Genomic DNA, 8,152 nt, shown 5'->3' with positions numbered 1-8,152 from the left:
TTTTTTTTTACTTTTACATTTTTTTTTACACTTGAATAGTCCCCATAGGGGACTATTCATAGCAATACCATGATTGCTAATACTGATCTGTTCTATGTATAGGACATAGAACAGATCAGTATTATCGGTCATCTCCTGCTCTGGTCTGCTCGATCACAGACCAGAGCAGGAGACGCCGGGAGCCGGACGGAGGAAGGAGAGGGGACCTCTGTGCGGCGTTATGAATGATCGGATCCCCGCAGCAGCGCCGCGGAAGATCCGATCATTCATTCAAATCGCGCACTGCCGCAGATGCCGGGATCTGTATTGATCCCGGCACCTGAGGGGTTAATGGCAGACGCCCGCGAGATCGCGGGCGTCGGCCATTGCCGGCGGGTCCCTGGCTGCGATCAGCAGCCGGGATCAGCCGCGCATGACACGGGCATCGCTCCGATGCCCGCGGTTATGCACAGGACGTAAATGTACGTCCTGGTGCGTTAAGTACTACCTCACCAGGACGTACATTTACGTCCTGCGTCCTTAAGGGGTTAAGAGCATCACGGGCCTGGTGCTGAAGATTGTGATGGGCCTTTTTATTGAAGTATATAAAATGAAAATGCAACACAAAGCTATTTTGTCACGTTTTATGCACATTAAACGACCAGGATAGCCAAATATATGATGGTGTATGGAAACTTTACATATCTTTATAGAATCTGTTCTTTAGCTAAAAAAAATAAAAAAAAATTAAAATAAAAAAAAAAGAACTCCCTTTTATGGGGATCCAGAGTGTCAAAGAGGTGTGGTAGAGGGTCCGCTATCCCCCCCCCCGATCCCATGTGACGTCACATCCGCTGCTTCTTCGGTTAACACGCAGGGGTTGTTTGCCAGCGACGTGTTGACATCCTGTGCCTGCGCCATGAATAGGGATTGGGGTTCACAAGAGGTAAGTGTGAGTACTCACCTGTCAGACTGCTCATCCATCACAATCCCCAATCACAGCGCATGGGGGAGGTGCGGAGAAGTGATGCGTCCCTGTAGCCACACCTCTTTCACACCCAATGCACCCCAACATTTTTTTTATTTTTTTTATTATTAGTGAAATAAAGGATCAGACCCCATCTATGAAGATATGTGACGTATCACACACCGACATCTTTTATGGCTATGCTAACAATTTCATATGTATAAGGCTTCATTCACACTGCAGTATGACGGCCCCAATACTGATCAGTCTGCTCCTCCATTTACAGAATTGTATCAGACCACGTCAGTCGCTGTACAGTTCTGTAAATCAGAGAAGACATCACACCCCATACACACTAATAACACCGCATCACATGACTAATCCCATTATAAGAAGAATTCTAACACAATATGACCAAAATCCTGTGTGTGACCCCGGCCTAAGGGTTATTGGTGACAACACAGAAGTGTCCTGATCCTGATAGGACAGAAGTGACACATGAGATACAATCAGTAATATTTCTAATGGAAATGAGGCCGAGGTAATACATAGTAATCACCAATCATTATCATCCATAGAAATCATCCAATCATACTGTAGTGTAGAGCTACAAGTCACTACTAAATGATACACAATAGCATTACATATTACTTCTCATTACCGTTATTTACCTACAAAGGTCACATGACCCCAGGTGCTGATGACCAAGAGAGGATGTTGGCTTTAGCTTCTGCTTAGGTTTCATTATGAAGTTTATTCGAGGGTTAATTCTCACAACAGAACTTAGAAACATCACATTTTACTGTTACCTGAGATCTCAGATTTCCATTCTCCATATTATTATATTTTTATCATTTATTATTTCATCTATCAGTCTCCAGTGTGACTTCTCTCATGTCTAGAAAGTTTTGCTTTACTTATAAAACATTTCCCACATTCTGAACACGAATATGGCTTCTCTCCTGTGTGAATTCTCTCATGTTTAACAAGATCTGATTTACTTGTATAACATTTCCCACATTTTGAACATGAATATGGCTTATTTCCTGTGTGAATTCTCTCATGTATAGAAAGTCGTGATTTACTTGTAAAACATTTCCCACATTCTGAACATGAATATGGCTTCTCTCCTGTGTGAATTCTCTCATGTACAACAAGGGTTGATTTTTCTGAAAAACATTTCCCACATTCTGAACATGAATATGGCTTCTCTCCTGTGTGAATTCTCTCATGTTTTAGAAGATGTGATTTATATGCAAAACATTTACCACATTCTGAGCATGAATATGACATCTCTCCTGTGTGAATTCTCTCATGTACTGAAAGATGTGACATATTTGTAAAACATTTACCACATTCTGAACATGAATATGGCTTCTCTCCTGTGTGACTTCTCTCATGCTTAATAAGGGTTCTTTTACTTGTAAAAGATTTTCCACAATCTGAACATGAATATGGCTTCTCCCCTCTGTGACTTCTCTCATGTCCAGTAAGTTGTGTTTTATTTATAAAACATTTCCCACATTCTGAACATAAATATGGCTTCTCTCCTGTGTGAATTCTCTGATGTATAACAAGATGTGATTTATGTGCAAAACATGTACCACATTCTGAGCATGAGTATGGTTTCTCTCCCGTATGAATTCTTTCATGTAACACAAGCTCTGAATTGCTTATAAAACATTTCCCACATACTGAACATGAATATGGCTTATCTCCTGTGTGATTTCTCTCATGTCTAGAAAGTTGTGATTTACTTATAAATGATTTACCACAATCTGAACATGAATATGGCTTCTCTCCTGTATGACTTTTCTTATGTCTAGAAAGTTGTAATTTACTTATAAAAGAGTTCGCACATTCTGAACATGAATATGGCTTCTCTCCTGTGTGAATTCTTTTATGAATTGAAAGATTTTCCTTATTTGTAAAACATTTACCACAGTCTGAACATGAATGTGGCTTTTCTCCTGTGTGAATTCTCACATGTTTTGAAAGATTAGATTTTTGTTTAAAACATTTCCCACATTCTGAACAAAAATATGGCTTATTTCCTGTGTGATTTCTCTCATGTCTAGACAGTTGTGATTTACTTATAAATGATTTACCACATTCTGAACATGAATATGGCTTCTCTCCTGTGTGAATTTTCACATGTCTTGAAAGAATTGATTTTAGTTTGAAACATTTCCCACATTCTGAACATAAATATGGCTTCTCTCCTGTGTGAATTCTCTCATGTTTAACAAGATGTGATGGACTTTTACAGTGTTTCCCACATTCTGAACACACATACAGCTTCTTTCCTATGTGACTTTTTCTGTGTATAACAAGTTCTGATCTTCTTGTAAACTCTTTCCCACATTCCTCACAATATAAACCTTTCCCATGTTCCTGATCTGTCCTTGTGGTAACAATGTGCGGTTGGTCAGGAGAAGGTTCCTCATGATCAGGTGGATTATTACAGGATAGATCTGGATGGACATTAGGGGTAAGGAGGTCTTCTCCTGAGGAGCGCTCCATCATATCTTCATCTTCTCCTTTATCATTCAGGGATAACATGAAGTTTCCCTCAGAATTCTTACTGGGATTTTCTGTTGGGATAAAAATGGATTATGGGAAATGTATAAAATATTATTAGGTTGGAAACACACATGAAGTTTTGCTGCAGTTTTTGATGGTCACCTGACCCCAGAAGAGAATACAGAGGAGAGGAGATGATCCCCCCTTTATAGTTTCCTTCTTTTTGGGGTCAGCACGGGGCCCCAGAGATCTGGATCCATCTGATCAGGTGATGTTTCTTCAGAGGTTCTTACCCCAGGTATGTAATAATGGATAACACCTCCTGGAAATATTACATACCTGGGACAACACCTCCTGGAATTATTACATACCTGGGACAACACCTCCTGGAATTTCCTCCTTCACTTCCCTCGTACACGGGTGATCGGCCCAGAAATCCGTCTCCTCTTCTGGTTCATCTTTAACCTCAACCTTAATATCCATCAGATCTTCAGCCTAAAGAGATAGGAAGGAAATGTAAGTTTTCTTGGGGTCAATCACTTTCTGGTCATATTTTGGAGACTTTAGCGCCATCTACCTGATCCTTCTCTGGGACATTTCCCTCTGGACAGTCCTGGGAATACAGAGGGCGGTGACACCTCTCGGGTGGATTTCTATCAATGATTCCAACTGTAGGGAACACACAGGGAATGAATACATCAGCTCCTGTATATCCATCTATATATATCATACACTTCTCACCTCTAGGTTATTTATCAGGCCTCAATAACAATGTTCTGCCCCTCCCCCACTTTCTGATAAAACATCAGATAATCCAGTCAGACCCGCAGTGAAATCCCAGGCCCGGAGCTGCTGGTCCCTACAGAGACTCGGCTGTCACTCCTTCCTCAGGGGAATCCATTGTCAGCAGGTGGAGGAGACACAGACATTTCGGTAATAAATGGGTCATCTGGGGTAGAAATCTGGTCTCTGATCCCTTATTACAGGATTCTATATGTCACTGATTCCCAATCGGGGTGCCGGGGGATTTTGCTGTCACTTTTTTTTTTTTTTCTTATTTCCTGCCCCAACCTGCGCGCCTGTGATGGCGCTGCAAGGGGGGGGGGAAGGGAAGTCTGCATGCACTTTACGCATGTGTGCGCACTGCAACCATAGTGTCCCCCTCCCCCCTGTGGCCCAGTGAGTGAGGCCGAAAATGGTGTCCTGCTACACCGGATGGAGGAAGAAGCTGTGCCGGATTCCCCTGTTTAAGGAATTGTACCCTTTCCACCCCTCTGTTACCCCTTCTCATTCCTGTCCATCCCTCCCCCACCCGTCACCCATATTCATCCCCCTGTCCAGCCCCCAGTCTACCCCGTCGCCCATGTCCACCCCCTATTCACCATTCTGTCCCTTTGTCACCCGTTACTCCTGTCCACCCCTCTTTTCCCCTGTCTTCCCCTCTGACCCCTGTCACACTGATATACACACATACAGTATATACATGCAGGAACACTTACTTTCTAAAGGGGTACTCCGGCCCCAAGACATCTTATCCCTTATGGTATCGTGATGTCACGACTCCGCCCCGCCACCTCAATGCAAGTCTATGGGAGGGGGCGTGACGGCCGTCAAGCCCCCTCCCATAGACTTGCATTGAGGGGGCGGGGCGGAGTCGTGATGTCACACGGGGGCGGAGTCGTGACATCACGATACTCCATCCCCGTGGTCGGGAGGCCTAAGCCTTAGAGCCTCCAGCGCTTCCGGCAGTACTTACAGGTGGGTGCACCATGGGACCCCCATGATCAGACATCTTATCCCCTATCCTTTGGATAGGGGATAAGATGTCTTGGGGCCGGGGTACCCCTATAAAAAGTAAGTGTCCCTGCATGTATATACAGTATGGGTGTATATCAGTGTGTCTATCTAATGTGTATGAATATATGAAGTGTGTGTAATAAAGGGGGACTACAATCTTATGCCTCCAGCTGTTGAAAAACTAAAACTCCCAGCATGCCTGCACTGTCAGCCAAACGATGTGTGGACATGCTGGGAGCTGTAGTTTTGCAACAGCTGGAGGCACTCTGGTTGGGAAGCACTGGACTGAGGAGAGTGAGGGAGGGGGGAGGAGTAGGGCTGGGCGGTGTATATACTGGTTCATACCGAATACCGACATTTTTGCGCTGCACGATATGAATTTTAACCCTTACCGCAATACTGGTTTGGCCCCTCCCCCTCAGGAATGTATGAATCAGCCCAGCGCTGCCCCCCATCGGGGTAAATACTCACATGTCACCCGCAAGCACTGCCCTCCTCGTCCTATTGTTTGTTGTGGCCGCCGGCGCTAACACTCTATACCAGTGGTCTTCAAACTGCGGACCTCCAGATGTTGCAAAACTACAACTCCCAGCCTGCCTGGACAGCCGTTGGCTGTCCAGGCAGGCTGGGAGTTGTAGTTTTGCAACATCTGGAGGTCCGTAGGTTGAAGACCACTGCTCTATACTGTGCGGTATCCCCATCTTACCTCCCGTTGGTCCGGTACCTACCTCATCTGCTTCCTAGGGACGGGAACATCGGAGAGACGTCAGCCATGTTCCGCCTCGGCCGGTGATAGGCTGAGCCCACTGTCATGTAAGGAGCCGGCATCTTACATGACAGTGGGCTCAGCGTATCACCAGCAGAGGCGGAACATGGCTGCGCCCGGTGATAGGCTGAGGACGGGAATGTCGGGCAGCCATCAGCCTAAGGCCGTCGGAACGTGCGCTAGTTTATTTTGTTTACCTTTTACAACCCCGGGCATAGGGATACCGCACAGTATAGAGTATCAGCGCCGGCAGCCGCAACAAATAGGAGGATGAGGAGGAGGGCAGCGCTTGTCGGTGACATGTGAGTATTTACCCCGATGGGGGGCAGCGCGGGGCTGATGATTAATGGGGGGAGGGGGGGGGAGGAAATACCGTTATAAACCGAGGAACCGCCAAAAGTTACAAAAATACAGCGATACACACATTTGGTCAAACCGCCGCCCAGCCCTAGGGAGGAGAGGGAGTGGTTATTACAGTGAGGGACCGGGACCCGCCCCCCCCTGCTTATGGTGGACAAAATTAAGGTATTTCAGAAATAAAGCTTATTCTGAGAGAAATGTCGGTCGTAGACACATAAAATGTACATGATCAGGATGAGATACTGAGCAACATAGAACAGTTTGATTTTTTGGGTGATCTGACAGGTACGCTATAAAGTCAATGTGTCACCTAGTATGCTCTGTGCAGAGGACATTCTACAGGGAGAGGGAGGCTGAGCTCCTATTGTCTACTCTATATACAGGGAGAGGGAGGCTGAGCTCCTATTGTTTACTCTATATACAGGGAGGGGGAGGCAAAGGGTCCTATTGTTGCCTGTAACAAATCCATATTACACACCTGGGGTAACACCTCCTGGAATTATTACTTGCCTGGGACAACACCTCCTGGAATTATTACATACCTGGGACAACACCTCCTGGAATTATTACATACCTGGGACAACACCTCCTGGAATTATTACATACCTGGGACAACACCTCCTGGAATTATTACATACCTGGGACAACACCTCCTGGAATTATTACATACCTGGGACAACACCTCCTGGAATTATTACTTACCTGGGACAACACCTCCTGGAATTATTACATACCTGGGACAACACCTCCTGGAATTATTACATACCTGGGACAACACCTCCTGGAATTATTACATACCTGGGACAACACCTCCTGGAATTATTACATACCTGGGGGTAACACCTCCTGGAATTATTACATACCTGGGACAACACCTCCTGGAATTATTACATACCTGGGGTAACACCTCCTGGAATTATTACATACCTGGGACAACACCTCCTGGAATTATTACATACCTGGGGTAACACTTCCTGGAATTTCCTCCTTCACTTCCCTCATACACGGGTGATCGGACCAACAATCCGTCTCCTCTTCTGGTTCATCTTTAACCTCAACCTTAATATTAATCTGATCTTCAACCTGAACAAACAAGAAAAAAAATTATAAAAATTATTTTAGTTCGCTCCCTTTCTGGTCATATTATGGGGAGACTATAAGGACCTCCCTATAGAGATATAGGATCAGCCTCATCTACCTGATGCTTCTCTGGGACATTTCCCTCTGGACAGTCCTGGGAATACAGAGGGCGGGGACACCTCTCGGGTGGATTTCTATCAATGACTTCATCTGTAGGGAACACACAGGGAATGAATACATCAGTGCTGGATAGATTTCTATGTTACTAGGTAGTGAGAGTGATATCTATATATATGTCTCTTCTTACCATGTAATGTGAGGGGCCGGTGATCCTCCATCATGACTATGTCCTGGTACAGATCCTTGTGTCCTCCAACTCCTCCACTGAATAATAGACAGCGATGTCCTAATGGGGTCAGTTCTGGAGACCTCACCTACAAAAAGACATCGATAACATAGAGTGGCGCCAAAGATGGGGGACAACAATGGCGGAAATGTAGATGGGGGGGACAACAATGGTGGAAATGTAGATGGGGGACAACAATGGCGGAAATGGAGATGAGGGGCCAACAATGGCGGAAATGTAGATGGGGGGGACAACAATGGCGGAAATGTAGATGGGGGGACAACAATGGCGGAAATGTAGATGGGGGGGGGACAACAATGGCGGAAATGTAGAT

The 8,152-nt window shown here is 45.2% G+C and overlaps 1 pseudogene; it reads right to left on the bottom strand.

Annotated features, from left to right (window-relative positions):
- Window positions 1-1,680: 1,680 nt before the first annotated feature.
- The window catches only part of LOC130314682 (zinc finger protein 850-like), a 48,236-nt pseudogene continuing 41,764 nt past the window's right edge, over window positions 1,681-8,152 (bottom strand).

This window comes from Hyla sarda, unplaced genomic scaffold, assembly GCF_029499605.1.
Source record: "Hyla sarda isolate aHylSar1 unplaced genomic scaffold, aHylSar1.hap1 scaffold_1844, whole genome shotgun sequence".
Classification (NCBI taxonomy): domain Eukaryota; kingdom Metazoa; phylum Chordata; class Amphibia; order Anura; family Hylidae; genus Hyla; species Hyla sarda.
The sequence above is the reverse complement of the archived record's forward strand: the minus strand, read 5'-3'. Positions and strand labels throughout refer to the sequence as shown.